The sequence below is a fragment of the Agelaius tricolor genome, unplaced genomic scaffold (genome assembly GCF_023055355.1).
Source record: "Agelaius tricolor isolate 1412-34295 unplaced genomic scaffold, bAgeTri1.0.p SCAF_1, whole genome shotgun sequence".
NCBI lineage: Eukaryota > Metazoa > Chordata > Aves > Passeriformes > Icteridae > Agelaius > Agelaius tricolor.
In genome coordinates, this window is record NW_027269261.1 from 50989953 (window position 1) to 50998844 (window position 8892).

At 43.6% G+C, this 8892-nt stretch overlaps 1 long non-coding RNA gene across 1 annotated transcript; it reads right to left on the bottom strand.

Moving 5' to 3' along the window:
• Window positions 1–540: 540 nt before the first annotated feature.
• On the bottom strand, window positions 541–2706 carry LOC139590315 (uncharacterized). The gene is made up of 2 exons (XR_011679302.1): window positions 2572–2706; window positions 541–734 (listed from the first exon to the last, which is right to left on the bottom strand). It is a non-coding gene; the product is annotated as an uncharacterized lncRNA (long non-coding RNA).
• Between the last annotated feature and the right edge of the window lie 6186 nt (window positions 2707–8892).

Consider the following 8892-nt stretch of genomic DNA (forward strand, 5'->3'; position numbering starts at 1 on the left):
ACCCTGGCCCTAAAGTGATACTATGCTGTACCTGTGAAAGACCATGTATGTCCTAGAAAGTTTTGTTTGCCAAGAAGCCTGAACAAAGCCTATAACAGCTCCTCACCCTTCTACTTGACCATCCAACAATCCCTCTTGCAAGAACAAAGGTGACTACACAGCACCAAGCTTCCATATATCCTACAAAGAACTGGTTTTTCTAGCCTTGTGACAGACAGACAAGACAGGCAGACAGACACATCGCTGCATGTCATCTTCTCCTTTTTCTGGCACACACTGGGATGGCTGTGTACTTTCCAGTTGTGCAGGGGCTGCTGGCCTACTGCCTGCCTTCAGTCAGCTGCCGGTGAGTCACCCGGGACGCCCGGCAGGACTTTCTGAGAACACCCACAAAAGCCATCAGTGACAGCGGGGAAGGGCCTGCATCTTTCCTGCACCCCCACTCACAAACTTTCACTGAGATGAACTTGCTGGCTCTCAATGACAGCCGCTGCCAGCTCCCACCACAGCAAAGGCAAAAAAAAGTAACTGGGTTAACAATTTCCAAGAATAATAGAAGAGTACTTTTCTTTTTCAAGCATCATTTTCATGAATGAATTATTCATACAATTGTGGTAATTCCTGCATTCATAAAAAAACCACCAACACACAAACAATCTTGTGACTTCTCTTGACTGCTGCTGGCTTCTCAGCACTGGGATCCACAGGGAGGAAAGAGACACCAAATTTCTGATCTGCAAGAAAAAATATGATACACTGGCACTGCTGAGCACAGTGACTGCCCCACAGGCAACACGGGTGCCCTAGTCTCAGTGATGAATTTGCACACAACTAATTTTAGGTTGGAAAGTGAAATACCACAAATAATTGCAATTATTCTCATTATATTGATTTTGTATTCTGAGGAGATTTTGTATTCTGGGGAAATTATTTTAATGCTGTGGTACGATATTGATTTTGTATTCTATGGAGACTAAAACTGTCAAAATTGGCCAATATTACATGCATTGTATCTCTATCAATGCCAAGGTATCCCACTGGGTATATCTTGCTGGGCAAAGCTGGATTTCTGTTCCCATCTCTGAGCCTACAATGTATCCCAAAAGGCTCAGCCAATCCCACTTGATTAAACCACCCTATTTTAGCATTAGAATCTCCTCAGGCAGTGGGCACCCTATCCCCTCTGCCCAGAACCCCTGTCCTCTGAGCTGCCAGGACAAGGTGTACACAAACCCACTGCCTAACCACGGTTAGAGAAATCAGAGGAAGTATCACTGCTGATGGACTGGAATGAAATCAGTTGGTCAAAGCTGGAGAGAGGTGTTAAAATGCATTCTTTTTAATATTGTCAACCCTTCACCCAAAAACTTCACCTAAAATTTTCCATCACCTCCAAGTATGGGATACCTAGACACAGGATCACATGGTATCAGGCTGGAAAGAATGTCAAGTCCCTACTCCATCTTCCTGCTCAAAGCAGACACAGCTTTAAGCTCAGACCAGGTCTCCTGGGACTCTGTCTGACCCGTCTTGAAAAACTCTAGGAACAGAGGCTGCACAATCTCACTGGGTGACCCAGTTCAATGCTTGACTCTCTCTCCTCGGGGAAGTGTATCCTTAAATCCAGCCCGAGGCTCTGGTTTCAACTTCAGTCCCTTGTTGCTTCTCCTCCCAGCATGTAGTGCTGTGATGATTCTGGCAATGTCTTCTTTCTGATCCCTTTGTAAATGCTGGGGGGTTCCTCTTAGGTTCTTCCAAAGACTTCTCTGCATCAGGCTGAACTAGACCAAATCCCTCAGCCTCTCCTCACAGGGCAAGTGCTCCAGCCCTTAACATCTTGCTGAACATGCCTCAACTTCCCTGTATTTGAGGGAAAGAGTGTGAAACGGGACATGGTATTCTAGATGTGCTCTGATGAGCCCTGAGTGGAGGGGGATAATCTCTCCCCTCCATCTACTTCCCTCCCTAACTAATATCTTGAAACGAAAGTGTGGGCATGCATGACCTTTAATTCTGGTCTCAGTAACTCTCAGAGAAGTTCCTCGCTAGCCCATTGTTATTATTGTGGTCTGGCGCCAGAAAACAGCACTCAGCACCTTCAAATGCACTCAAAAGGTTTTACATAGGCAGGACCTCTCCTTGGTGTCAAAGACATGCACTACAGCACACACAGCAGCAAGGCAAAGATGAGGCAAAGCCTTAGAGCCTGGCAATAAGAACAGTTGATTTTTCTCTCAGTGTTTATAAAAAAGAGGAATGATCTGATTTATCCACACCATTGCCCCTTCACCAGTAACCTATCTACCTCAGAGGTCTGTGTTTATTTTTATAATGTGCCTACAACCTTACAGGATTCAACCCACTCATAATCTGAAGGTTTAATGGTGCTGAGGGGGTGAATCACCACGCACTGCATGTCTTACATGCTACCAGAAACTCCTGAAACCTGCTCCCTCTCCTTCCCACAGACCCTACCTCACCCACACTGCTGCCACCGAAAGAAAGGGCTGCAGCAGAGGGGACCTTCCCTCCCCGCTGCCACTGCATGATGTGGTCATGACCATTACTCACAGGCAGAGAAGAGCTGATGAAAAAAACGAGGTCTGGAGGGTGAAGTCTAAGAAAATTCACATTGTGCCTAAATCCGAGGATGCCAAGCACAGCCTCGCTGAACAGGAAGCCAAAGGACGTCAGCAGAGTCTCATGCCTGTAAAAACAATATTCATGAGATCAGCCACTTACCTCAGCTGAAGCAAGATCAACAAACTCCACTGTAGCTGGAGATCACCTAAATCACACCTATGTTTGCCTGGTCAAAAATTAATGAAAGAAAGAGAAAAATTGCTTTCTTCTTTAGAGCTGACATTTCTATCTGCAGGACTACATGCCCTTAAAATTAAAATGTTTTTAGGCAACTATTAGAAACAGAGCTGAGCAGAAAACAGCTGCTCTTCAGAAGTGCTGGAGCTTTTGTCAAAACAGTTGAAAAGTAGAAAGTCAGTGTAGAGCAAAAATGAGCAAACCAACACACTTGAAAAAAAACTTTCATTAAAAATTTGTCATTATGTGTCCAGCTGGAACTGGCCACTTTTGCAATAGGGCTGATGACCTTTCTTAGTGGAAATTCCATCTGTCCAGTATTGCCTATCTTACAATAAAAAGTCATCAGGAGAGTCTGGTAGAAAATATCTTCATTTCAGCTATTACAAAATATCAGTTTTGAACTAAATTGGTTGTTGTTGGGAAATGGAAAATAAAAATGAAAAATAATAGTAGTTTCCCCTGGTTCACATAGCTAAAAGTCACTTTCAGTGAAGTAGCAGTCAATTTGTGTGAAATTGCCACATATTTGGTACACAAGAAATAGATGCATAAAGGAATATTGGTAAATGTGCAGTATAAATGATGCAAGTGGTATTCTTTTGTGTTTTTTCTGCTATTACGCAATTACAAGAGTTGGGCTAACACACAATTCTTGATAACTTAAGCAGAGGCACAGTAATGAATCAATATACAAGTGGACTTATGATACATGCACATGTTTGAAATTTATACTTGAGGACAGAATTTTGCTGGGTAAGGAGGAAGTCCAGTGACCATTCTTGAAAGAAAAAAGTTATAAGGGAATTGCAGGCAGTGGCTGCTGATTATGACTCACAGCAGCAAAAACTGCAGACCCATCCATGCTGAAACAAGACAAATTCATCTGCTGACACTTTTAGCAGGATGGGAAAATGAGGACCTGCACCATGAATTTATATCCAGATAGATAATAAATTGATTTTTTATTTGAGGCTTGCACCACACCCTGGTACTAAAATAACATTGCTGTGCTGTTGACTTCAGTGGACCTGTTCTGATTTATTCAGGATCCAGCTCTTTGCTTAACTATCTGGTTAGCAACAGTGAAGTTAAAAGATAAGTTCATAGGACAGGAGGGGGCACAGGACCTCATCTGAAGTTCTTTGAAGGCTTTTGAAAGAGATATTAACCTCATTTGTGTTTGCTTCTGCAGGAAGTCCTTAAAAACTTTTATGGTGTTACCATGGTAGGAATGTAGCTTTCTGGGCTACCCTGTGCCACTCGTTGTCTCACTGTGCCCCAAACCCCACCTGGTGTCAGCACCCATCAGGATCACCCAGATGATGTGTGCAGGGCACACACTGAATGCCACTGCCCAGCACAGGTGAAACCACTGAAGTCTGTCAGGAACCACTCATTCCTCACACAACCAAGAAGAGAAACACACCCAGGACATGGTGAGAGAATGCTCAGGTATGGGTGAGGGAGAGGTCACCAAATGTGAGCACCAGGCTCCCACCAGCCACAGACTGACTCAGTTGCCCACATATGTGCTAACCCACCTCCATCACTATGGTCTCCAGCTCTGCTGCAGACCTGTGAAATGCCAGAGTGAAGTGGTGCCAGACTTTGCAGCCCTGCTGATTGAACTGCCCCCTGCCAGGACTGGCACCAGCAGCAGTCACAGCATGTGCCATTCACATGGGGTTGAAGACTTGGTGCTGTCACTGGTCCTAAGTGCAGGTCAGGGCACAGAGGCACCTGAGACATCCAACCTGCAGTGGTGGATTCTCCCAGTTGGCTTTTCATTATAAAGACAGACAGCAAATTCTGAAACTATATATTTGAACTATGAATACCTAATTTCCCCATATTTCTTTAATAGGAAAAAGAATAATTTGCTTATTTTCTGCAAAGTGTAAGTGTTTGGTGCCAATTGATGTTTATACTGCTTGGCTCCAACTGCAGAGTGCACAAGTTAGGGAGCTGCAAGGTAAATATGAGGAGACACCCCCAGTCAGTAAAACTAAGGAAGTGCTGGACCAGATTGCCCACAGCAAGTGTGCAAGCCTTATCATTGCAGGTGTATAAGAACAGAATAGAGGTATCTGTCACAATCAGCTGAGGTCTTCGAGGCCTGGTCTCAGGGCAGGGGTAGGACAGATCACCTCTGATTGCCCAAACTGCTTATCTTGTCTGTCATGACCCATAAAAAACTGATCCCAACCTGATGCTGCAAAAAGTGCTGTAGCATCTGCTGATGCTAAAAAGTGTCAAAATGTCAGTTTTTAACACCATGAAAAAGACAGTGTCTGTGCACAGCACAGTTGGTCTAACAAAAGGCAGAGGTAAAGGATCAGCATTGAGTCAGGAAAAAAACCTGTTGCCTCCTGAGTAATTCCTTCCACTGCTGCCATCTGTAGTACCCAGGAATTTCCTTAACCATTTCCCACTCCCCAGCAGGGCTCAAAGCACTTTATCTACTGCTGTGTGGCATGTGTGGCTGTGTGATAACCTGAGGCTGTGGACAGCTACAGACAGTTGATTTGGCCAGGGTTATTTCTAGATAAAAAGTTCTGCGCTTCTCTGTTAGGGAATAAAATTCTCCGATGTACCAAAAAGCACTTTCAGTTCCTTAGAGAATGGTAATTTCTCTCAGGTGTCAGCCACATAGATAAAAGGGCTTGCTTCCTCAAGAAGACAAGCAAAGTGAGCAAAGAGACCACCTCTCCCCTTCTCTGACAAGGATTACAGCTGTCCCTCTGTACCCACAGCACAGCAGCACACCGTAAGCTGCAGGAGGCCAGCACTGAATTCTGCCCTCTCACAATTTTCTCCCTTGTGCACTGCTTTCATTCACATAGCAATAGACCTCACAAAGGAGAGCAGCACCCTTACCCACACTGGATGGATGAGGAAACTTGATCAGAGTTTCTACTTCTACCATAGCAGAAGCAAGGATATCTATGCTTCTATGTTTCTGCTATAGCAGAAGCAAGGATACAGCCCAGGTCTTGCACACCAAGAGCTGGTGAGTAGGCAGACAGTCCTTGTGAAGATGTATGGCCACGTCACCACGATTTAACACCGTGACTTTGATCTGTGAAGGGCTTGAGCCTGAGGAAACTGGTCCCAGAACAAAAATGACAGACTGCACTTCTCACCCTGAAGCATTAGCTCATGAAACAACACTCTCCTGAGGCTTTGTGCTTGCTTTGAGCAGGCAGATACCTCAGCCACAGGTAGCTCATTCAAAGGTAAAAGCTCAGTCACAGGCTGGTCTCTCTGACAGCCCTTGGGCCAGGCACACAATGAAATGATCTTCAGCTCTGGGGTGTGTGTCAGACAGTGTAGTTACAAGGCAATATCTAACACACACCAAGGCCCTTGCCCTTTGCAGGATGTCCCACAAAATCCAGTGGAAACCTACACGAAGATTTTCTGTGGCTGTCTGCAAGAGACAGACAGAGGTCCAGGGAAGAGATCTTGTCACCAACACTGCATTTCTAGGAAGGCCATTATGGCAGCTGCAGTGGCTCTTTGCCTCAGCAGAACTGCTTCACATCTATAAGACTCCCTTTTACCATGAGGACTGGTGAGAGAAGACAACCTGTTAACAATGGCCTATCTCTCATTTCCATTCTTTCTGCTTTACCCTCTGATGGTATCTTGCCACTGAACCAGGCTTCAGTCAGTGCTCATCTGCTTATCTTTGTGTCATGTGATTTGCATCACAAAAGAAAATATGTATACAGCTCCCAAGTCCAAGGCAGAACAGTCTGGAGATAAAAATTATCTCCTTGATGTATGTGAGAAGGGCAGCTAGAAAGCATCCTTGATCTCTGACAGTGCTCTGGGACATTTTCTAATAATGGCAATTGTATGTGCAGGTGTTTCAATCACTCAAAAACTATCTGACTACAAATATAATAAATGCCTTAATCTGAGAAACTGTCATGTCCCTCTAGAGGGACTGCATTACTTTGCCTTTAAATGCTCAATTTTTGCTTCAAAGATCTTTTAATGCTTTTCTTAGAAAATATATTACTCTCAGCCAAAACTAGATTGTTTGGAAACAGTGGAACAACATGCTGGGAGACCTGAAAGCACCCTCACCTTTATACTTCTGTGCTGCACACAGTTTTGTGTACTGTGCATTTATAGTGCCAAGAGACTGCTCAATTACCGTTGAAGAAGTTCTTCCAAAACTTAAGTGCAACTGAAATTTGCATAAGAAAGTTTGAACATTTTTAAAGGCTTTTCCTCCCCCCTTGCTATGTGGAGAGCTAGTGGCTTCCTGTTAAGGAAACTTTTAGTCTGCTCTTGTCTTTGTTAGTCAAGTCTGGCATTCCCCTCCGTAAAAAAAAAAAAAAAAAAAAAGAAAAAAAAGAGAGAGAGAGATAGAGAGAGAAAAAAAAAGAGAAGCTATTGCTTAGAAGAAAGCAGTCAAGCAACACTAAAATAGCCTATACCTATATAAATGTTCACTAGCATGGGCACATCCTCCCACATCTGGTACACAAAGTGGGCTGAAATGATTGACCATTCCACCCACCACTTGCACAGGCCTTCCATTTCTACATTTCTAAGAATATAGTGGTTTTTCTTTTCCACAGAGGTTCTTCATTACCACATGCACATATCTTTGGCACAGTTTTACTCCAGACCAGAGAAACAAGGATGGGCCTTTCCACTGAACATATAGCAGAAGACAGAAACACAACATACCAATGACTTCAATCTGCCATCTCTTGAAGCACCTATGCCAGCAAGTGAACCAGATAAATCCCTTTTGGGGTGACACTGATCATGTAGCTAAGGCAAATAAAATGGGTTGATGTCAACAGCTGTCTCTAAGCAATACTTAGTCTGTTTTGGCCACTGACAGGTATGAAAAGAATCTATGAGGTTAAGAGAGATTGAAGGGCTGCAGCAGCACAACTTATTTAAAGAGAAAGCTATAAATGCTGTGGAAAAAAAAGGGAGACAATAGGAAAGGATTAAAGTGGTTTGACCTTTCCTAGATCAGTATGTTGCACTTAACTCTTTTAATTCTCTAAACATGCACCTACTAGGAGAAAAGCACCATTGCTTAAAGCCATGATGAAAACACCTAGCATGTGTAACCATGATGCAACATCACCTACCCGATTTACTGTGCAATTTTTCAAGCATGTAACACAGCATGTAACAGCAGCAGACTCTCCCCCACTGATAAAATAGTTTCAGGAGGATCATGCATATTCTCCCTCCAGCCACCGCAGCCTTGGCACACTACTGGCCAGAGACAACCCTCACAAGATAAAACTACCCTCTGTCATGACTGCTAGGCAGGGAAATGCTATAGGCTTGCCTGCTGCAAGTATGTAGCATATTTAGCTGCAGTATTAAACACTTGTGTCTGAAAACCATAGAGATCAGTGTTTCAGCAGCCCAGGAGTAATGCAGGCCAATGTGCACTCAGAAGTCCACTCACTCCCTTGTGGGGCAAACCCCTCAAAAGTGACTGATTACCTCACTTGCCTTTGTTTGGTGATGTCTTTTAGAGTGGTACTTTAACCAAGCAGATTCTTCTACAGTGCTGCATGAGTGCCCTTCCTTGAGTTTCCTTTGGGTGTCCAGTACCTAAAAAATTAGACACCCCAAAGTAAACAATAACATTTGAAGATATGAGTGGCAAAGGTAGACGTTAAAAAAATAATTACTAGTTACCTTATTTATAAAAGAATTTCTCTATACACCTTCCAAAGGAGGCTGTTACTGTTTTTGTGTACACCTCATTCAGTTAAAACATAACTGTACAAGGATGTTCATTGCCTAATTTGGCCATTTTTCGTTTTTGTGGAAGTGAGTGTACCTTATGACCCATAAGTGCTCTGTGGATACAGTCCCTACAGGGAAGAGCCATGTCTCCTCCTTTTTTGAATGGGTTAACAGGATGATGTTTCACTCTACATTTGTTTCAGAGGCTGTGGATGTTGGTAAAGAAACTTCCTATTCAATGACTATATATACAATACAGGTCTATTTCACCTGGGCTAACCCAGTTTCAGGGTGTGTTTGAAATGTCCACATTTCAACAGCCCTCTC